Raw genomic sequence first — 23,263 nt, forward strand, 5'->3', positions numbered from 1 at the left:
AATTAAGAATAGAGGAGGTTGTGGTTTATTGTGGAAAATTTTGTACTCCTAATGGGGTACTCACTCACTGCAGGTGGCGCCTCCTTCTGGATGTTCTAGGGATTAGCTGTCTCCCAGGTCCAAGACCTCCCTGAGTGGTCTCTTTCTCACTCTGCAGCCCCTCTCTCACTCCAGGAGCTGCAGCTTTCTTCCCTTGTGGAGTATAGAATCTCACTTGTCCTGCTGTCCAGGCAATGCCACTGCATCAGTGGCTGGTAGGGGAACTTGGCCAGCCCACTACTCCAGGTTCTAGCCCAGGGACCCTACAACATGTAGCCAAGATCTGTTCAGTCCTCAACTTTGCTGCTCTTTTCCTGGGCTGCTTTCTACTCACCACCTACATGCTTCCTTCTTTACCCCCCTCTCTTCTGGGTACACCCTTCCTTCAGGGTCAGAGTCCTACTCTTTCCATGGGTTTCTTCTTTCCAGGGGCGGCTCTATGTTTTTTGCCACCCCAAGCACGGCAATCAGGCGGCCTTCGGTGGTGTGCCTGTGGGCGGTCCGCAGTCACGCAGATTTGGCGGCGTTTCTGTGAGTGATCTGCCGGTCCTGCAGCTTCGGCGTACCCGCCGCCGAATTGCCGCCGAAACCATGGGACCGGTGGACCTCCGGCAGAAACACCGCCGAAGGTCGCCTGACTATTGCCCTGACAGCACCGGCAGGCCGCCCCCTGCGGCTTGCCGCCCCAGGCACGCGCTTGCTGCGCTGGTGCCTGGAGCCGCCCCTGCTTCTTTCCCTCTCTAATGTACCCAGGGTGGCTGCAGACTTCCTCGCTGTCACCATTTCTGTTGCCAGTATCCTGGCTTTATACTAGCTCAGTCCATGCCCGTTCAGATTAACTTCATCCTGAATCGGGGTTGCTTCTTCAGACTAATCCCCTCGTGTGGCCTATCACATTAACTGGACTTTTCTCAGCTTCCTTAACCATTTCAGGCTGTTGTGCCGTGAACACCCCATCACTGTGCTGTACTTGACACACAACTTACATTTTCAAAAAGCTTTACAAACACTGTTATTGCAAAACAGAGAGTTACAATAGGCAAGTGCTATCCCAGTTTTACAGAGGTCGGTTTTTGAACCAGGATTAGAATTCAGGAATTGCGGATTCTACCTCAGTTTTCAGTCTCTCTATACTATGCAGCCTCTGCAGGCTTTTTGATCTTGCACCTATTTAGCAAGTCCTGCCATTTCCGTATGTGAATTCCAGATACCACCACACATTTCATACATCTCTTTGGAAAAAGTGCTTCTTTAGCTGTCTTGCTCTTTGTTGTTGTTTTGGGAACCTTCTGAATGTTCTGAAACATTAATCTGAATTTTGCACATTTGCTTATTTTGGGGCCCCATTTCCTAAGTATTAACATATATGGCCTGGCAAACTTAAATGTTTCCATGTGGTACTGAAAATTTTGATACAAAATAGTTTATAGATCACAATGACCATGATAAATACTACAAAACTTCAGTTCTACAAATAGACCTAAACAGAATAAATGTTACTTTGCACATGATCTACTATTGGTTCCTAGATGTAAATATGTATTATTGTTATCCTATTAAAAGTATAATCAAGTAGAAGTGTGCATTTTTGTATGTTCCTTTTTGAGTGATGGTATTCATTCCTAATTTCTATTTTGATACGTATCTTGAAACAACTTCTCTGGTTTGTCATATTTATAAAATTGGTCAACTCTGAAGTAGAAATGTTGCTCCCAATCTGATCCTGAATGTCAGGAAGTAAGAAATACCCTCTGCTCTTACATTTCTTATCAGTTAGCTCTTATTTAATTCTGTACAAATCCCCTAATTTCTTGAGTTTCTGAATCATGTTTGAAACTTCAGTGGTTGGGGGAGGAGGGCAGGGCACACTGATTTTTACTTGCTTTGGGCATTGGATACCCTGAAAAAGGATGATGATTATGCTCTGCTGTTAACAAAACTTAAAATATTACATCAGTGGACAAAAATGTAACTTTTGAGCTGTTAACTGTGTTTAGACAATGTGTGAGCTGCTGGAGCAGATACACTGGTAATGTCAGAGTACACTGAACACGATTCCACACAGATTGTAACTTTGTACTTTGAAAATGTTTACTAACCTGTAGAGATTATAATTGCAAATATTTTAACCAAAGAGATTTGAAAAAGTTATTACAGGAAGAAAATATTTGTTAGGTGTGAAATAAACATTTTCTGATATTTTTGTATCTGTTAGTTAAAACAAAAATGTTTCTTTTCATAGGCAACATGTGCAGGGGGGGAGAGGATGGGATGTAGGGTCACGTGTCCCCCCCCCCCCCAGTTTCTGCTAGGGTTCACACCAGAATGTGGCCACCAGCAGCCATTCGGTACAGTGTGGGAGGGAGGGGATGGGGGCGGCTTCCAGTCATGGGGGGGGGGGGGGGGAGGGATGACCTGGCCCGTGTCTTTGCAGAGGTCATCTCTTCTCCACCTCCCACCCCCCTGTCTTTCCAGCTTGTTCCTTCCTGTTTGCACAGTGTCAAAAGGCAGCTAACACCTCCAGGCTGCTCTGGCCACCAACCTAACCCAGCTGCCTCCTGTCATCCCCCGGCTACAGTGCGGGCAGGAAGGGGTTAAGCCCTGAGGATGGATTGTGCACCAGGGTCCAGGGAACCTGACTGCAGGGTCTTCAGTGAACCAGCCAGAGAGGTGGCTCAGCAGGGGAGGGTGCCTAGGGGACGGAGCAGCCCCGCACTCCCTGGGGGCAGGACCCAGGGCGGAGGGGTGGCGGGGTGACGAGGGTGCTAAGCCCCGCTCCGTGGGCTGCTGTAGAGCTTGCAGGTTTGGAACATGAACAGGCTGGAAATGGCTTCCCCTACCCCACCACCACTCCAGAGCCAAGCTGAGGGGTGGAGAGGATTCCCCAGGCCAGTGCTGGGCAGGGCTTTGGCACATGCAGGTCTCAGCACCTCATCGCCTATACCTCATCCTTGAGCTGGGGAGTCTTGGGCTTTCCCAGGGTGCCTGCCCAGCCAGAGGCACTGGGGGAAGGAAGGAGCCTGCTGGCCAGGCTGCAGGTGAGTTGAGTGCTCTGACCAGGGGCTGGTTCTCCACACAGTGCTGGGAGCGGGACGAGTCCCACCAGTGGGACTATGGAGGAGCGGTGGGGGCAAAGGGGCAAAGCAAGGCGAGGACAGTGGGAGGGGGAGCATATTAAGGGGTGATGGGTGGGCAACAGAGGTGACACATAACTGGCCTCTGCCTTGTGCAGCCAGTGCTGGCCTGAAATGAGATGAGGGCAAGGCCCTGCTGGATGAGAGCCAGCACACCGCAGGGATTGCACTGATGGACCACATCTTGAAGAACAACAGTTACGAGAAGGTGAATAATCATTTATTTGGTTTGGCTTTTTAATAAGATCTGCAGCCAGACTGATCTCAAAAAAGTCTCATCATTTTCTGATTTGAATTCAATGGATAAGGATTATTTGAATGAGGAGAAAGAAGAAACAAAAACAAACTATTGACTTGGTTAAATTATATTAAGGCCTGGTACAGGACTACAATGAAGCACTTCCAAAATGTAAACTTAAATATTGTATACTAAACAAACTATAAAGTTGCTTAGAGTGGAGTGTAGAATGGCTTTTACTTGGCTTAGAAAGCTAATTAGTGGGAGGCTTTAGCTCTTGAAAAGTCCTAAGAGTTTACATTAGTTTTTAAGAGCTGAAAAAAAGTTACATTAATGATTAATATGAGCAAGCGAAATCATTCAGATTTTGAGAGCTACCAGGAACATAGTTCCAAGGCCACTAATTTGCCAAAATACTGTGGACATGTTTGAAGAAGCTATGTTAAATAATTATTTATGTAAGTTTGATAGTGACACCATAGAAACCTCATAGAAATTATGTATTGTGTAGAAAAAACTGGTATTGCCACAGTATAGTTGAGATTTTACACACACAAGTAAGGAAATTTAAAATTTGATTCAGATACCAGTTTTAAAAATCTGCTTTCTTGCACATATATAATATTTTGTTACTTTATAATATAATTTTATCTTAACGTGTATGTGCAATTTAGCAGAGTTCTCTTGTTAAATTAATAATTTTGAATTTTCTGACTTTGTGTATGTAAACCCTTCACCATTACTTTATATTAATGTAGTTCTACATTTAATTTCCTGTTATCACACACTGTAATAAATGAAATAATTGTATTTATCCAAGCATGGAATCACTAAAGTAATGCGAGTTTGTTTAACAAATAACTAGTATACCTACATGGACTCTCCACATCTCTTTCAGGACAGGATTTAAGCACATGTGTAAGTCCTATTGACTTTAATGGGCTTTAAGCATGTGCTTTAAATGCTTTTCTGAATAAGAATGTTTTCTGAATTGGGACCTTAAATGGTTATGGAACTCCGGTTTAGTGAGCTAGTGCAGTATGCTGTTTTCACTTACAACATCGTTTATCTTTGAATCAATCTTCATGAACTTAGCAAAGCCTGCTTTCCTAACTGATGGCTGTGGGCATGGCATGTTTGATCTTTAAAAAATTAAACAGTGCACAATTATCAGATTGCACACAGTAATTGAAAAATATCTTAATACTGTAAAATATCTTCCTGTGCACACACTTTGATAACTTATCCATGCTACAGTGTCATACCCTAAAATCAAATCCCTTTAAGGTATCTCAGGTTGGGCATCCAATCATGGACTAGCTTTTCCTGTCCAAGAGCTGAGTGATTCCTTTTCATACATTATTTTTATCATGTATCAGTGTTACAAACTATTAAGTATTACACAGAAACTATGTTAAAAGAATATTATTTAGGTTGCAAAATGAAGCACTCAGAAATGAGGAAATGTCAGACCTACAGTAGCCTATGTAACCTTAATTCTGCACGTTTGTGCATCCTGTGCACAGGGATCCTGTGTAAATAATGGTATGATATCATGTAGTTAAAAAAGACTGTGTATCATAATGCATATGCACAAGAGAGTTGAATAAAACTGCACAGACAAGTGTATAACTGGCATATCCCAACTTTTGAGTGCTTGAATTTGCAACCTAATAATGCTATTTTAGTATTTGTGGAGTGTAATTTCCTAGGTTTTTATTTAAGTGGAAAAAAAAATTACTCAATTTTATTGAATGATGAACAATAATGAAATAATTTTTTTTAAAAAGAAATTAAATAAAAAAAATCATGATGTACAACTGTAACAACCCCCCTCACCCACAATCATGAATCATCAGTAGGGTTTGAACCTTGAGCCTTCAGCATTGCAGCACAAACTGTTATCACTTGAGCAACAAGACTAACAATGTTATCTGGCAACAAGAGACTGTTAATTTCCCTTGGGGGGGATGGGTTGCAGTTCCAGTGGATGATCAGGAGGAGGCCTACGATGGCCTTGCACATTCTATATCTGCCCCAGCGTTGGGGGGAGCTCCTCCTCCTGTATAAGCCCCAGATGGGGGATTGGCTGATGGTGCCATTTGCTGAGTCTGGGAAGAGTGGTGATTTTGGGGAGCCCAGCCATGCCAGATGCACACCTGGGAGTCCTGGAAGAGGGGATAGAGAGAGTATCTGGGGGCTAGAGTCCTTTCTCCCACCATCTGCTACAGCTCAGCTACTCTGGCAGCTCCCTGGTGTTCCAGTGGAGCAGCTTCTGGGGGTGTGAGCCCTGCTTCTGAATGTTCAGTGGTGGTTTGGGCATGGTGCTAGTATTTTCCTGAGAAACCCAAGCAAGAGAAGGGAAATGGCAATTTTTAACAGTTTATATCTCTGCCAAAATCTGAATGGAATTTCATGGGACGAAGAAAAAGCACTTCTGTAGCCCATGGGAGATTCCCTGTGTGGAACACTAAAGGTCTACTGCAAATAATGGAGGCATGAGAGCTTCTCAAAGATGAGATTGCAAGAATACTTTATAATGGAAAGTGTTAGGCAACCTAAATACAGGGGTTGCTACCAGCTTCCACTCTGATATACATTGAACTGCTAATATGCAAAATTCCATTGAACTCAATAGGACTTTTTGTTCTATAATTTTCAGTCTTGCTGTTCAAGCCACATGGTATTCTTTCAGTTGTAGGAAGGCTACTGTGAATTGGTAACTTTTCAGTTTGCCCAATATTTACATTTTAATGGTGTCATTCACACTGGACAAACCTCATCTCTGTCATAACAACTGCACAGAAGTTATTAAGAATTGCACTCACCTAAGACAGAGCTGGGAATTTTGCTCCAATGTATTCAGGGATTATACTGCAGGAGATTACATACCACAAGGCCTGTAATTCCTAGGCACACTATATTTGTATCTAATCTGTGTCTAATTGGGTTGTGTTCATATTAATGAAAATGTAGTATGTACCCAGTAGTAATTGGTCTGATGCAAAAAAGCATTATGGAATATAATGGAAGATGATACTGTTTTTCAAATGCATAAAACACTGCTACCTGTCTACATTTTATTCCTGCAATTTTTTGTTGTTGTTAATTGACAGGGAGCTCACTACTGGAAGGTGCCCTTAACTTCCCTTGCAGGTGAATATTTAGTCTATAAACTGTTCAGGGCAAGAATTGTCTCTTTGTTTTTGTACAGCACCCAGCACAGTGGAGTCCTAATTCTGAGTGGAGCCTTTGAGAGCCGTATAATAAAAAATATTTACTGCCAATAATGAAAGATCACTGTGCACCTTGCAGGATCATGCCTATTATAACGAAATAGACCTCTTGGCTAAAACTGAAGAATGCAAATAAAATCTGGCTGATAATTTTACTATGAAAATTAATTTTGTTTTCAGTGTGTCTTGATTAAATCAGGGTATGTCTGGGACTCTCTTAGCTTCGCTAGTGGAATGCCTCTATGAGTAATTGTAGCTCAGTTGTAGCCTCTTTTTTATAGACTTAGTGACTTAGTGAAATGCAGTCTGCTTGGGAGAGGAGTGCAGATGAAGATTGCAGACCTCTGTGTCACTTTCCCCAAAATGTTAAATTGTTCTTTGTTTCTCAGAATAATAGTGCAGATAGTATGTCCTTGAAATAGTGTTTTTTTGTTTTTGTTTTTTTCCTTTCAGTTTGTGTGCAGACAGATTAGATACTGCATAGGAAGAAATGTCTTTCACTTAAAGTACTTCTGACTAAAGATTTTCTGAAAGCAATGTATGGCTGAAGGTGATTGTTACTTATTATGGAATCATTTGTTTGGGTTCCAATATCCCCTTCTACTGTGCAGTGTGGAGCAAAAATGCAGAAATAAGGTGGATGGAGCTATGTGGAGGGAGAATGTAGCGTGCTGGAGCCTGTAGCATCTTCTATTGTGCAACTATGTTTGTTCCATTTGCTAGACCACCACCAGATTTCAATGTCAAAAAGAGAGCCACTTTATGCAGTATATTTCCACCATCTAGTAGGTCCACATAATGCACAACGGGGAGGATAAATTATTCTTGATTGGATCAGCATCATCTATCCTATGTGCTCTATGACCTATAGAGGGTTGCAGCATTTCAGCCAGTCCACTACCTTATGGGAGGTGAGCATAGCTTGGAAGGAGTGTGGAGGGGGAGCTTTGCTCCAGGATGCTGACTGTGGATCTGTGATCGGGGTTTGGGTCAGGGTTTTTCCTGAATCCTCTAATTTACAGCGTGCAGCTACTGCAAGAATCATGCAGCTCCTCAACAGCTATACAATTTTTTTCATTCTTGTTTCCCTTCTGTGCATTTTTACATGGGAGAGGAGAACATGAGCTTCACTCACATATATTAATACAGTGCCCTTCATGCAAATTGTTCTGGCTATGTGCCCTGTGGAAAAGGGAATGTAGGAACAAGTGTAAAGTAAAAATATTTTTCAGGGTTTGGTTTAAGCACTATTACTAATTTAGCAGATCTATCTTGAAATGACAAAGTATTTTGCAAATGAGACGCATAACCAAATAATTTGCATACAGAGATCTGGCTCATATCTGCAGTGTCGATGGAAGATTGATTGTGGCTATGAGGAATGTAAGGAACTAAAAGCCATGAGATTACCAAGAGTTATAAGGCTCTGAAGAGTCTAAGCATTGAAAAGAATTTTAACGCATTATTTCTTTATTGAAAATCAACAGTTATGCAGAGTGCATTGGAAAAAAAAGATAACCTAGAAAAGTCATAACCTTAACCCAAAAACATTGGTTGATATTGCCATAGCAGCACAATATTAGCAAAATAATTTTCAAGTCTGTATGCTTAATAAAGAACCAGTGCTAGAGCGACATGGCAAGGAAAGCTTGCTCTTGATACTATCCTAGCTGCAAAATCCTATAAAACTGTGCATTATGTGATATGTGAACCAAATGAAAGCAGAAGGAAGGAGAGAATTACAGTAATCTGGCTAAACTGAACAGGGTTCATTTTATTTTGAGCGAAGTTCAGTGCAAGTTGCATATATGTAGGGCTTTGTGCTCTTAATAGATCTGTTGTCTCATCTGAAACTTATGGATAATAGCTTAGAAGCTGACTAACTTGCCATACCAGTCTTACAGTTTTTTTGTTTTGCTCAAAGTGGATGAAAGGTTAATTTAAGTATGGTTACAGTAGTACTGCATTCCTGATGATGTTGGTAGCTTAATGACCATCTTTGTTGTAGAAATCAGGAAATGTGGGTTGAGCCTCTGGGATCTGTATGGCTGATGCGTGAAAATGTTACGTCCTGAATGACAAGATACTGCTGGAACAGCTTGGTATGTAACACTGCTGATTGTATGTCTATGGTTTTGATTTTAAGCTTAACTTCTTCCTTTTTTTCCTTTTGGTAAAACAAGACAGACATTTAAAGTTTTCTGCACTTAAAAGTTTCTTTCTGTAGTAAGATTTCTCCACACTTTGGTTCGGGTGTTCCATGACTCATTCATGTACCAGTGCTGACGGATTGCAGATTTATTCCAAATGCATTCGACACACAGACTCTAAATCAGGGGTAGGCAATCTGTGGCACGCGTGTTGAAGGTGGCACGCGAGCTGATTTTCAATGGCACTCACACTGCCTGGGTCCTGGCCACCAGTCCGGGGGGCTCTGCATTTTAAATTAATTTTAAATGAAGCTTCTTAAACATTTTAAAAACCTTATTTACTTTTACATACAATAGTTTAGTTATATATTTTAGACTTATAGAAAGAGCCCTTCTAAAAATGTTAGAATGTATTACTGGCACGCAAAACCTTAAATTAGAGTGATTAAATGAAGACTCGGCACATCACTTCTGAAGGTTGCCGACCCCTCTAGATGGTTAAACAGGCGGACATTTAACTGGAATTAATTTGATTATACTGATTTAAAAACTGCTCTTGTGGTGTATACATTTATATATCTGCTTGAAATTATCAGTTTGTATAAAAAGAAATGGTTCATAAATGTTAATATAATAGAATATTTGTCATAAAGTGAACTTAATGTATGCAAAGCCTCAAATATTGTTTACTGTGGAAGCAAGAGGAGGCTATGAAACTTTCTTGCTTCATTTTTCTACATTTTTCAGTGAAGTACTGAGGGGTAGGTAGGGTGGAGTTGGCACTGGGAACTGGAGGATTTATATATTGAGGTTTATTTAATTGAAATACTGAGAGCCCTTGCATTTATTAGAAATTTAACTTTGATTACATTTAATTTTGTTCAGTGAAAGGAAAGATTATTATCTACTGAAGTTGTGTTTGTGTCTATTCTCTATTTATCTAATTATTTCGTAAATCCCTCAAGCTCGTGAAAGGTGCTGCATGGACAGCCCTGCAGGTCACTTCCTGGTGTTATTGGATCTTCAGATTTTCATTCTCTCTTCTTTCTTTTCAAGTTCTTTATACTGGCCCTGCCTTTAACCAATTTGCATTCTCTCTGTTGGACTGTAGTTAAATGCTGGGTGTAAAACTGGCCTCTGCTCTGAGATCTTTGCAGTATTTAGGCACAATGGAGATGAGATAGGAACAGAAAGTTAACTTTAACTTGGAATTCCCATTTTTTTTCCAGCTTCTCTATACGAATTAAGTTATTTTAACTTGGTTATTTTCTGCATTTCAAATCATGCTTGCTCACTTCTGCTGAAATGTAAAATACACTTCTACCCCGATATAACGTAACTCAATATAACACAAATTCAGATATAACACGGTAAAGCAGTGCTCCGTGGGGGGGGAGGGGGGCTGCGCACTCCAGCAGATCAAAGCAAGTTCAATATAACACAGTTTCACTTATAATGTGATAAGATTTTTTTGGCTCCTGAGGACATCGTTATATCTGGGTAGAGGTGTATGTTAAGCATTGTGCACCACTTGAGAAACATGTTTCACTGAATTTTAATTGGTAAAACATTACAGATCAGTCCCTTACCCACCTCCACAAAGAATCATTTAGAATTCAGTTATCTGATGCTAGGAAGAAAATAAAGGTTTTAAATAAGACTACTAGGACTAGCTGCTTGGTAGGAGCTGTACCTTAACCCAATTCTCCAAAATCTACTTCTTTGTGTATTTTTTGCTACAGAAGCTGATTTGTATGTGTATGTGCTAAATTGTGTCCTGTGGTAAGAGGAGTCTATATAGAGATGTCAAAAACACTAGGTGGTGTCTAAGGCTTTTAAGAGTGCCTGAATATCCCTGCCATTGAGGTGTACATGGAATCTACTCATTGGGTTACTTGATATATCTTTGTTGTTGCCCCCACAGGAAAACTCCCCTGCTTAGGTGGATAAACTGCTCATTAATGAAGTCTTATATTTTTGGTTTTCATGAAGGTTTACGTTCAGGACATTAAAGTGAGAGAGAATTTGCTGAGAGAGTAGTGGCAGCTCATTGTAATGTTTATCCTCTCTGTCCTTCTTGGAGATAAAGTGACTGACACGGAATGGAAACATTCTCTTGCAAAGCATTGATAACAGACCAGAGCTGCGTTTTTTGTTGTCTGCTTTTAGAATGCATGACAAAAATTAGTTCAGTCTGAAGGTTTACAGAGCGCTATTGTTGTGTGACTTGAGGAAGATGATTGTCTTCTCCAAATGTATATGACAGAATCCAGTAAGTAAGGAGTGAATTGTTAATTCAGAAAGAATGTGGAGCCTCTTAAATCTCAGAACTCTCTTTTCTCTGCGTAACTTGGGATGATTCTGTAGATGTGAGATATCTTGGACTTAAAGCACTGTCATCCATGTTGCACTTACACAAAGGAACACTTTTCTTGATTTGGTCCACAAAGCCTCATTTCAATTCCTCTTGAAGACCCACTTCTTCCACAGCATATGTTAGAAACTAGCTTAAGAAGTCCTCTACTTTATTTACCTTACAAGTGAAGTGCTCATTTGTGCAGAGGGAGGATTTTAGAGGTTGGAAGGGAGAGCTAAGGGCACTGGAATTGAAGCTGGAAAGTGGCCGTCTACTCTGGTTAGTGAAATCGTATTAGAACGTCTCTTGCAAATTGTGCTTAAATATAATTTTTTCTAGGAAGTTATCATACTTTCACCGGTTAGTGTCTGCTGTACCCAAGCAAATCTGAAGGAAGATGATTACATATAGTCTTACATGGGCCAATAATTTTCACTTGTTTCTCTTTTTTTCAGATAAGTAGCCTGCTGACCTAATTCATCTAAGGTTTATAGAATATTATGTTACTATGAAATTTTTAGAGGGTTTGGACTAATGTATATGTTGTTAGTAGATAAAGCCAGTATCTTCAAAAATGTGTCCTTGTTGACTGTTTGCAGTGGGCTTTTACTGTGTTTAGTTCTAGGTTGAAATACATGGAGATGTTTCTTTTTTTCGTTTTGTTTAACCAGTTGTGTGGATGGGGAAAAATCAAAATAATGTCAGTTGTGATAATGAATGCCTCTCTGTCATCGGGGTCTCATTGTTTTGGGGCAGGGGTGGGCAAAATTTTTGGCCCGAGGGCCACATCTGGGAATAGAAATCGTATGGTGGGCAATGAATGCTCACAAAATTGGGGATGGGGTGTGGGAGGCGGTGAGGGCTCTGTTTGGGGGTGCGGGCTTCAGGGTAGGGTCAGAAATGAGGAGTTCAAGGTGCAGGAGGGGGCTCCAGGCTGGAGTGGGGTGCAGGCTCTGAGGTGAGGCTGGGGATGAGGAGTGTGGGGTGTAGGAGGGTGCTCTAGGCTGGGACCGAGGAGTTTGGAGGGCGGGAGGGGGATCAGGGCTGGAGCAGGGGGTTGGGGCGTGGGGAGAGGCTCGGGGGTGCAGGCTCCGAGTGGCACTTACCTCAGGCGGCTCCCGGAAGCAGCAGCATGTCCCTTTGCTGGCTCGTATGCGGAGGCGCAACCAGGCGGCTCTGCATGCTGCCCCGTCCGCAGGCACTGCCTCTGCAGCTCCTGTTGGAGCGCCGGAGGGGGCTGTTGGAGTGCCTAAGAGCTGGAGCGGGGCCATGCTGCAGCTTCCAGGAGCCACGTGGTGCGGCTCTGACCCTGCGCCCCGGCTGGAGCACCGGAGCGGGGCCATGCCACGGCTTCCAGGAGTCACACTGTGTGGCCCCCGACCCTGATCCCCGGCTGGAGCACTGAAGCAGGGCAAGCCCTAGACCTCGCCCCCTAGTGGGAGCTCGCGGACCGGCTTAAAATGGCTCTCAGGCCATAATTTGCCCACCCTGCTTTGGGGTTTGTTTTTTTAATAGTTGTTACCATGGTCTTTTTGTTTATAATTTTTCATTTTTATCAAAATGAAAAACTTAATTAGTATTTTTATATGTTAAAAATATTAGGATCAGTACTTTAGATTGGTTCTAATGTGGTAGAGAGATGGGAGAAGGTGTATTTGGAGTTTAGATACCAACATATGAATGCCTACATTGTACTTTTATTTGTTAGAAGTGGCTCTCTATGTCTTGGTACTCCTTATTGTTCCTTGTTAGTGTGGTTAAACATAGCAGGGGTCTGGGCCACGGTGAACTTTCTGCACCCTGTAATCAGAGTTGTAGCACTTGCTTAAACCTCTTTGGAAGAGTATAAATCTAAGGCCTACATTTTTTAGAGAATGGTTTTAGAAAAGCCTCAAGGTCCTCAAGCTTTTTAGGTCAACAGGATTGAACAAATGTAGTAATGTGATCAACATGATGCTGCTGACCATCTCCAGAAAACTCCAGAGACTGTACACTAGATGGTGTAAAAAAGAATCTGATAAAGTAGTTTTCTACCTTCAAGTTTCTTGTTATGACGTTAACGAACTGCTTTTTCCAGTCTGCTCTAAAATAATCCATACACTGTATTATCAAACTTATCCCATTTTGAGGTTTAGGTTCAATGACAAAAACACTAACAATAAGATAACTAACAACATTCAGTACAGCTCACACCTTCTCCCCAGGCTTGGCTGGTCCTAGGCGGTCTGTGATTCCATCTACTCAGCTCACATCCTAGATCATCTTATACCCACTATAAAGGTGGGGTAATGAACCAATGTTTTGGTTAAGGTTTGTCTTGAATAAGAAAGGTGGCTGAGTTTAGATGCTATATACCCTGACCTAATCTTGGACCTTTTTTCTGGAGTAGATGCAGAGTAACGTTTTTACCTTGGATTTTTTTTTTTTTTTTCTGGTTGTGTTTAGCTTTGAACTCAACCGGCTAAATTGAATTACAAGGTGTTTCCTTGCGGCCACACTAAGAAAGAGGTCCAAGTTTAGGTCAGGATTAGTGAGCATGTGTTAACTAAGCCTGATGTAGGTTGAACCAATTTTCTACACTTAAAACTCTACAGTGGCTCAGACACTACCTACGCTAATGGGAGAGAGTCTCCCATCAGCATAGGTAATCCACCTCCCTGAGAGACCGTAGCTAGGTCAATGGAAGAATTCTTCTGACAACCTAGTGCTATCTATGTGGGGACTTAGGTCGGCTTAACTACGCCACTAAGGGCTTCTCTTCACTACCCGCCTGGATCGGCGGGTAGAAATTGATCTCTCAGGGATCGAACTATCGCGTCTCGTCGTGACGCAACAATCGTTCCCCGAATCGACGCGCGTACTCCACCAGCCCAGGTAGGAGTAAGCGCCGTCAACGGGGGAGCCGCGGCGGTCGATTTGCCACCATCCTCACAGTGGGGTAAGTTGGATCGGATACGTCGAATTCAGCTACGCTATTCGCGTAGCTAAATTTGTGTATCTTAAATCGATTTCCCCCCCCCCCCCCCAGTGTAGACCTAGCCTCAGGGGTATAGTTAAACCAACCTAATTTTTGAATGCAGACCAGACCTTAGTAAAGACAAACCCTTTTAATCTGCTGAACCCACTTGCATTATTCCAGCAGGATCAGCGCCTGTGAACATGTCAGACATTTGCCAGCCTGTTACACAAAAAGTGTGTCAACTAAATTTACTTAGTGTTAGCCCTTGTCTAGTTTTTTTAGTAGATTTAAAGGTGTGAAGTTATATTGATTTATCTAGCTCAATCTAATTATCACCTGCTTAAAAGTCTAGTTAATACAAAACAATTGTATTTTAGAGCACGCTCAGGTGATTGAGTAGAAGCTTTGGAATATATATACACTAGAAACACTGCTTTGCGGCTGTAGCACTGTAGTATAGACACTTACTACAGCAACACGTTACTTCCATTGCTGTAGTAAATCCACCTCTCAGAGAGTCGGGAACTAGGTTGACAGATTTCTTCCATCTACCTAGTGGTGTCTACACTGGGGCTTAGGTTGGCTTAAATACGTTGCACAGGGTGTAAAATTTTTTGCAGCCCTGAGTGATGTAGTTAAGCTGACCTAACTCTGCAGCATAAACCAGCCCTTGGAGGAAGCCTGGACTTTAATTTGACATTTTTAGCATTGTTCTAAAGCAGGGGTTCTCAATCTTTTTCTTATTGAAGGCCCCCTCCAACATGCTATAGAAACTCCACGGCCCACATGTGCCACAGCACCTATTTTTCTGCATATAAAATCTAGGGCTGACATTAAGGGGTAGCAAGAAGGGCAATTGCCCGGAGCCCCATGTCACCAGGGGCACCACAAAGCTAAGTTGCTCAGGCTTTGGCTTCAGTCCTGGGTGGTGGGGCGTGGGACCCCGGGCTGCAGTCCTGCGCAGTGGGGCTTTGGCTTTCTATCCTGGGCCCTAGCGAGTCTAATGACAACCATGCTTGGTGGACCTTCTGAAATGTGCCTGTGCCCCTCCCTTCCCCCTGACCCCTGGTTGAGAACCACTCTTCTAAAGTACAAGTGCTTTTTCTTCACTAGCATTTTAAGATGTTAATTAGATCAAACTAGGTAATTTGATCTAACATCACATCTCTAAAGCCGGGTTTACACCACAAACTTACATCAGTATAACTGTGTCGCTCACAGGTGAAAAAAAACCCACACCCCTGAACATTCCAGTTATACTGACCTATCCCTCAGTGTAGACAGTGCTGTGTCGACAGGAGGAGCTTCTCCTATCCACATAGAATGGGAGAAGCTCTTCCTTCGGCATAGTAGCATCTTCACTAAGGTGCAGTTGTGCCGCTGCAGGACTGTACGTGTAGAGAAGCCCTAAATTTTAGGCTAGACAAAGTCTTAGTGGTGTGTCACCAAAAGTTTTCACTTTCTCTTTTAAAACATGATTTTTCATTTCCTGATCACCTTTTGGAAGTTGGAGTTAATATAGATCTGATGAAGGGGTCTTGCAGTTACCCTGTGCATTGATTGTACTTTTCTCAAAAAGATATTTGAATTAGCTGCTCTTGAAATTCTGAGGTCCCATTTTTTACAATTATAGTGGCATTTGGTAGATGGGTTTCCCTTAAGCAGTCTCTATCAGACTAAGGTGCTCTTGGAAGAAAGTCTATAATTTGTTCTAAATTTTCAGAATGGAGAGGGGTAACTAGTGGTGTTCTCCAACGGTGAGTCCTAGAACCAATCCTATTCAACTTATTCATAAATGTTCTGGAGAAAGGGGTAAACAGTGAGGTGGCAAAGTTTGCAAAGCTGCTCAAGATAGTTAAGACCAAAGCAGACTGTGAAGAACTTCAAAAAGATCTCACAAAACTAAGTGATTGGGCAACAAAATGGCAAATGAAATTTAATGTGGATAAATGTAAAGTAATGCACATTGGAAAAAATAACCCCAAACTATACATACAATATGATGGGGGCTAATTTAGCTACAATTAATCAGGAAAGAGATCTTGGAGTCATCGTGGATAGTTCTCTGAAGACGTCCACACAGTGTGCAGCGGCAGTCAAAAAAGCAAACAGGATGTTAGGAATCATTAAAAAAGGGATAGAAAATAAGAGAGAATATCTTATTGCCCTTATATAAATCCATGGTACGCCCACATCTTGAACACTGTGTACAGATGTGGTCTCCTCATCTCAAAAAAGATATACTGGCATTAGAAAAGGTTCAGAGAAGGGCAACTAAAATGATTAGGGGTTTGGAATGGGTCCCATATGAGGAGAGATTAAAGAGGCTAGGACTTTTCAGCCTGGAAAAGAGGAGACGGGGGGGGGGGGGGGGGGATATGATAGACGTATATAAAATCATGAGCGGTGTGGAGAAAGTGAATAAGGAAAAGTTATTTACTTGTTCCCATAATATAAGAACTAGGGGCCACCAAATGGGCAGCAGGTTTAAAACAAATAAAAGGAAGTAGTTCTTCACACAGCGCACAGTCAGGATCAGTAAGGAATGGTATCCCTAGCCTCTGTTTGTCAGAGGGTGGTGATGGATGGCAGGAGAGAGATCACTTGATCATTACCTGTTAGGTTCACTCCCTCTGGGGCACCTGGCATTGGCCACTGTCAGTAGACAGTATATTGGGCTGGATGGACCTTTGGTCTGACCCAGTATGGCCATTCTTATGTTTTTATGTGAGTTTTTTACTTGAATTTTTTTGAGACATCAAAGGTACTTAACACAGTGATTCAACAGGGAAGACCAAAGGTAAGTTTGAAATTGCCAGGAGTTAAAATATAAGATCATGCTAGCAGATATTTTGGCAGGGTTGCTGTAGTTCTGTTCCTGATGTCAATTTAGAGATTAATCTTGAAATCAAAACAATTTTACAGGGCACTTCAAATGTCTTTTTTTCATTGCTATACTGCAGTGTGTGATCTTTTTTTGATGCTATCTGATTCTAAACATCACCTGTTCATCTGAAATATTTTCATCCTAAGCACATAGAGTCTGAAATACAGCAGTGTTAAACTTACACTGGATGCTTTCAATTAATATCCTGTTAAATATTTTGATAAATTATTTTAAAAAAATCTTATTTGGGATAGTATCTTAGGAACTTGAAAATAAAATACCATTTGCCAATGATTTTGTCCTTTTCTATTTTACAGATGTTGGGTTATTTTTTCTCGTATGTATTTAATGAACTAAAGAAACCGATATGGTTTCTTGTTTACATTCCTGCATTCTAACATTATTGGCACTATACACATTGTCCTATGAATAGTGTATATTAATGGCTTGGTGCAGTCCAAAGTTGTTGGAAGGCACATAACTGGTGTAACTGCACCAATTGGTATTATTGGTGTATCGTTGTTTTATACAATTCTTAATAAAGAGGTAAAATTGAAAAAGAATGGAAGAAATTTTGGGCCCCAGAGATGCCCCTAACCTAATTATGTGCTTTGAAAAGTAAATTTTGGCTTGTGTACATCATATTAACTGGGGTGGGACAAATGCTGTCTTTGGCTTTTTCCCTCCCTCCTCCCCCCAGACTGTCCCAGCCCTGGCATTCCTTTTTCCATGGGCGGCCTGAATGGAAAGCCATGCTGCCCAGTGGAAGGTGAGTGTGGCATCTCGGTCAGACAATGGGGGGGCGGCCTCTTCCAGGTTGGGAGGGGAAGGGAAGGGACTGGGAACTAAAACTGCAGGGCAAAGAGACCAGTAAGTATTAGGGGGTCTTGATCCCATGCCCCAGCTCCCAGGGGACCCCTTCCCTGTGCCCCCAACCCCGATGGCCCCTTCCCTGTGCCCCCAGCTTCCAGGAGCCCTCCCTGTGCCTCTAGGTCCCAACCCACCCAGCTCCCAAGGGGCCCCTGTCTGTGCTTGTAGAGCCTGCAGGGTCCCTACCTATGCTCCCAGGGACCCCTGCCTGTGCCCATAGCTCCGAGCCCCCCCCTGTCCACACAGCACCCAGGAGGCCTCTTCCTCAGCCCCACAGGTCCCAGCCTCCCAGTTCTCAGGGTGTCTATCACATCTTCGAGGTCCCCCTCCTGCATGCCACACTCTGACCCCAGAGTTCCCCATGCTCCCCAGTTCTCAGGGGCTCCCCCTTTTTCTTACTCCTCCCAAAGGGAGGTGTTTAGTGTAGGGGCTTGGATATTTCGGGGGCCAACCTTCCACCATCAGCACCCACCCTCGCTACCCTCAGTGCTCTGGAGGATTTTAAACTCCCTCTCCTCCCCCCATAACCCACCTTCCCTGGGACTGGGGAAGGGCATTTGAATATTGGAGATGCTCAGTATTGGGGTGGGGAGAGATCTGCCCTTCTGGAGCCCCCATGTCACTGCCCCTCTCTCCCCCTGGTATTTCCACACCAGTTTGATTCTATCTATACACCTTTGGTTCCCTCCCCCCTTTTCTGGGGCTCTCAGGTCACCAGGCGCCGCTGCCACCACAGCCCTCTGGTGCCCTCCTGTCACTGTGCCTCCCCTTGGGCTGCTGACCCTCTGGGGCTCTGGCAGAGAAGATGGATGCCGTGTTGAGTGGGAGAGTTTGGGAGGTGCAGGAGAGGTACGACTGCCCCAGACCCTGCTCACTCTGTCAGAGTGTGGAAGATCACCTACTACGTTGTCTTGGCTGTCCTGCTCAATGACCAGATGAGGGGTCTGTGTAGCACTGTCTGGGGGAGTCAAAGAGACTGCTGTGGGGTTTCCTGTGATGCCCATCACCTTGGCATCCAGATGTGAGTCACTGCAGGGCAAGACCGGCCCTAGGCGTGGATGATGTGGTTAAGAGGCAAGAAGCAGGGTGGGCTTGGAGGGCAAGGTCATGGAAGGGAGTTTGGGGAAATTAGAGATGGGGAAGAGACAGTGGTGGGTGGGGCAGTGGGGGTTGGGTGGGAAGGAGCCTGGGAAGGTAGCTGGGGCTAGGGGTGCCAAAATACAAGTTTGCCCCAGGTGCTATTTTCCCTAAGGCCAGCCCTATACAGAAGCCTGTATTTAAAGCTGCTTGAGCTTGTTCTGTGGCAGGGAATTAAAGTGGTCCCCATCTCTGCCCCTCTCTTCTCTTCATTGGAAGGGGTGTGTAGAAGGGGTGTGCTTCTTCCCCTTCTCTTTCCAGTAGAATGGAGGTGGGGGCAGTGGCGTGCGTTTTACTCAGCACAGGATGCTGATTGGCTATGTTTTTAGGCTCCTGCCTTGAACTGAGCCAGGGAGCATCAAGAACACAGACTTCTTGGCAAATGCTTGTGGACTCTGTGGGCCACAGCCTCCAATATGCAAACCCCTGGTCTAGGGTACTAATATATTGCAAATAAAATTATAAACACTACTTAGGCCTGTCTGTAATAGAAGAGTGACCAATTTAATTAAGTGCAAACCCCTAATGTAGTTGTACCTAAACTGGTTTAACCCTTGTTTATATTCATTTAGTTTTAAGTTATTGATTTATCTTAAATATCTCTCACTTATGAGAGAAGTCTACAATAATTGAAAAAGTAATGCCAGTTAGAGATTTTATCTCAGGTTCTTTTTGATTCTTGGTCTTAGCGATCACATCTGAAGTACTGGTAGCACAGGAAGAAAGCTGAAGTGTAGCTTAATGGGGAAGAGCTGTATTAGAAATTCTGTATCTTTTGAGAAGCTTTACCTATGCTGCCGAAATTGGAAACAAACTGAGGGCATATGAACTGTATGAGATGAGGATGAGAGACAACAAGGATGAGAGTCTAAGGGTACGTCTATACTTACCTCCGGGTCTGGCGGTAAGCAATCGATCTTCTGGGATCGATCCCGGAAGTGCTCGCCGTCGACGCCGGTACTCCTGCTCCGCGAGCGGATTACGCGGAGTCAACGGGGGAGCCTGCCTGCCGCGTGTGGATCCGTGGTAAGTTCGAACTAAGATACTTCGACTTCAGCTACGTTATTCACGTAGCTGAAGTTGCGTATCTTAGTTTGAAGTGGGGGGTTAGTGTGGACCAGCCCTAAACTTCCTTTAAAATGGTAGAGCACATCCTCTTGGAATGTACTGACTGTGTATTGCAAGTGTAGAACGGTGCTCGCTAATGCCTACAGCCCACAGATACAGTATTACCGGGGTCCTGCTGCTACTACTAAATTATTTCCTAACTGCGCACTAAAGGACTGTGGTGTTGGTTTTGGTTTTAGTTTGGTTTGGGTTTGAGCTGTAGGACCCATCTTGGCTTTTTTGTGTGATTTTATCCGTGACTGTCTCTCTTATGTTAAAGCACAAGGATTCTTTTTACTTTCCGTATCAATGAGCAAAATCCCTAGGAGAGGGAGAGTATTTTTGATCATGAAGAATCTGGGAACTAATAATGTAATTATTCTAGAAGAAGAAATTGAATACGGATTGGTGTAGTACATGCATGAGCTTCCTCTTCATCATCTGGTGGAGCAGTATTCAGAAAGTTCAGGGTCCAGCCAAAATCACATTATCAAGAGCAGATTATGTGATCTGGCATTTGTTCACAACCCATAATAATGGTGTGTGTCTTCATGTGCAAAAAGGCCGATTGGAAGATTCCTCGTATGAAACCCAGTATCTCGTTCCCCCCGTGATAAGCATCTGGTTCTTCTTATCAGAGTTGAATGAGTTTATTTTTAGTTCACTGACACCTTCTGATGAGGCTGTGTTTTTTATTAAGATTGCCTGTGTAATCTCTTCAGGACATTTGTATTCAAACTCATGCAAGTAGTCCATACATGAATAGGTTAGCAATAAATATGATTGCAAACAACCATTACTGGGATTGCCTTTTACATATAATTCTCTATTTCATTTTTAATTGAAATTATTTACATCAAATGTATATTTTCCCTAAACCGAATGTGGTATTTTTTACATTTGCTGTAACTTGGGTAGTATGTGTTGCCTTTTTTTCCTTATTCTAATCAGTTTTTTTCATGTTGAAATTTATTTTTGGAATTTGATATTTATCATGTTTATTGTGGCAGTGTCCAGGGCCCAATTGAGAACGGGGCCGCACTGTATAAACATACAGTAAGAGACAATCCTTGCCCTGAAGAGAGAATGCACAGGCAACCTTAAATCTGGCATTTCCTAATTTTTGAGTGCTTGATTTTGCAACTTTTTAATGTTCTGTTAACATAGTCTTTGTATCAGGGGGTAGCCGTGTTAGTCTGAATCTGTAAAAAGCAACAGAGGGTCCTGTGGCACCTTTAAGACTAACAGAAGTATAGGGAGCATAAGCTTTCGTGGGTAAGAACCTCACTTCTTCAGATGCAAGTAATGGAAATCTCTAGAGGCAGGTATAAATCAGTATGGAGATAACGAGGTTAGTTCAATCAGGGGGGGTGAGGTGCTCTGCTAGCAATTGAGGTGTGAACACCAAGGGAGGAGAAACTGCTTCTGTAGTTGGATAGCCATTCACAGTCTTTGTTTAATCCTGATCTGATGGTGTCAAATTTGCAAATGAACTGGAGCTCAGCAGTTTCTCTTTGGAGTCTGGTCCTGAAGTTTTTTTTGCTGTAAGATGGGTACCTTTACATTTGCTATTGTGTGGCCAGGGAAGTTGAAGTGTTCTCCTACAGGTTTTTGTATATTGCCATTCCTGATATCTGACTTGTGTCCATTTATTCTCTTGCGTAGTGACTGTCCAGTTTGGCCAATGTACATAGCAGAGGGGCATTGCTGGCATATTGTGTGTAATATGCAAGCTGAACAATGTGATGGCAGCTAATGTTGAGTGAATAATACAATTGTAGCGAATGTTATATTGGATCTACATCTTTTTGTGCGCTTTGGTTATTTAAATCCTTTCATTTTTTCAGTGGCAGTGTTAGTGGAGGAGTTCCTCCCCTGCACAGTTCTGGGTCCAAGCATGCTGGTAGGGATAGGAGTGGCCATGGCTGAGCTCCATTTTGCCCCTTTCCCCATTCCAACTGTTTTCAGGAGCTGCTCTGACAGCTTTTTGGACACCTGAAATATGGTAACCCTAGGTTTAACTCTTCAAGGGCACGTAATACTGACAGTCAACAGATGCTCAGAAAATTTTGCACAAGATTCTAAAACACCATTGCTCTTTACTTAGCAAAGAAATACACAATCTATACAAAATAATAAACACACGTATACACATTTCCCTGCTTCAGATCTCTCATCTCTCTGGAGAGTTCTTTGGGCTTGGGCACAGTCATCTGGGATGTCTAGGATCCTTCTCTGGCAACTCATGGTTTCTCTTCAGAATCATGGAACCTTCCTAGGACAGCTAGCTTTTTCTGCCCTGGGCTAGTCCTAGAGTTAAACTGCCCCCCTTACTATGAAAACACACCCATATTATCCTCTCTCCTGACCAAAGCTTCCTGTGTCTTGTTCTATGAGTCCCTCTCCCACCACCTGGTTTCTTTGTTCTGCTGTTTGTGATTTTCCACTTTACCAGCCCCCTGCAAAAAAAACTTGGTAGTAATGGTTTCCCACTCAAGCAACTTCTTTAGCATATCCATTGTTTGGTTAGAGTAGTCATTAAAATTAACAACCTCCATTATCCCTGGTCTTACTGCAGCCCCTGTCAGCAATTGGTGAGTTGCACATCCATATGGAAGCAATCCATGATACAGAAGTTTCATAATAACAGTTTCATGACCTCAACCAGAATTCGTAGCTTGTGCATAGACAGATTGGCCAAATCGTCACTGTCATTACCTATGCTAAATTCACTATTCATTTGTAGCTACATGGAAAAACTGGATAAACAAACAAACAAGTATAAAGACAAACTAATATATAGTTTAGGCTCCACATTTGCCTTGTGTTAATGTTGCTGATATGGGAAATTGTTCTCTGGATCTGGGTGATCTAATTCAATTTTCTCTCTTTTGTGTACACGTGGTGTGTGTGTGTGTGTGTGTGTGTGTGTGTGTAAAGGGAAATTGTCTTACTAATCTATTAGAGTTCTTTGAAACATGTGGACAAGGGGGATCCAGTGGACATAGTGTACTTAGATTTCCAGAAAGTCTTTGACAAGGTCCCTCACCAAAGGCTCTTACGTAAATTAAGTTGTCAAGGGATAAAAGGGAAGGTCGTTTCATGGATTGAGAACTGGTTAAAAGACCGGGAACAAAGGGTAGGAATTAA

General features: G+C 42.7%; 1 protein-coding gene across 3 annotated transcripts in view; it reads left to right on the top strand.

The window, feature by feature from the left end:
* Positions 1-23,263, top strand: part of NCOA2 (nuclear receptor coactivator 2) — a 262,494-nt gene that overhangs the window by 42,505 nt on the left and 196,726 nt on the right. Inside the window, exon 3 of one of the 3 annotated variants that reach the window (XM_054017500.1) lies at positions 8,656-8,749. The exons of the other annotated variants lie outside the window; for them this stretch is intronic. The gene's annotated coding sequence lies outside the window, so the exon portion shown is untranslated. The remainder of the gene's footprint in view (positions 1-8,655; positions 8,750-23,263) is intronic. 3 annotated transcript variants of the gene reach the window in all.

This window comes from Malaclemys terrapin, chromosome 2, assembly GCF_027887155.1.
Source record: "Malaclemys terrapin pileata isolate rMalTer1 chromosome 2, rMalTer1.hap1, whole genome shotgun sequence".
In the NCBI taxonomy this organism is placed as follows: Eukaryota; Metazoa; Chordata; order Testudines; family Emydidae; genus Malaclemys; species Malaclemys terrapin.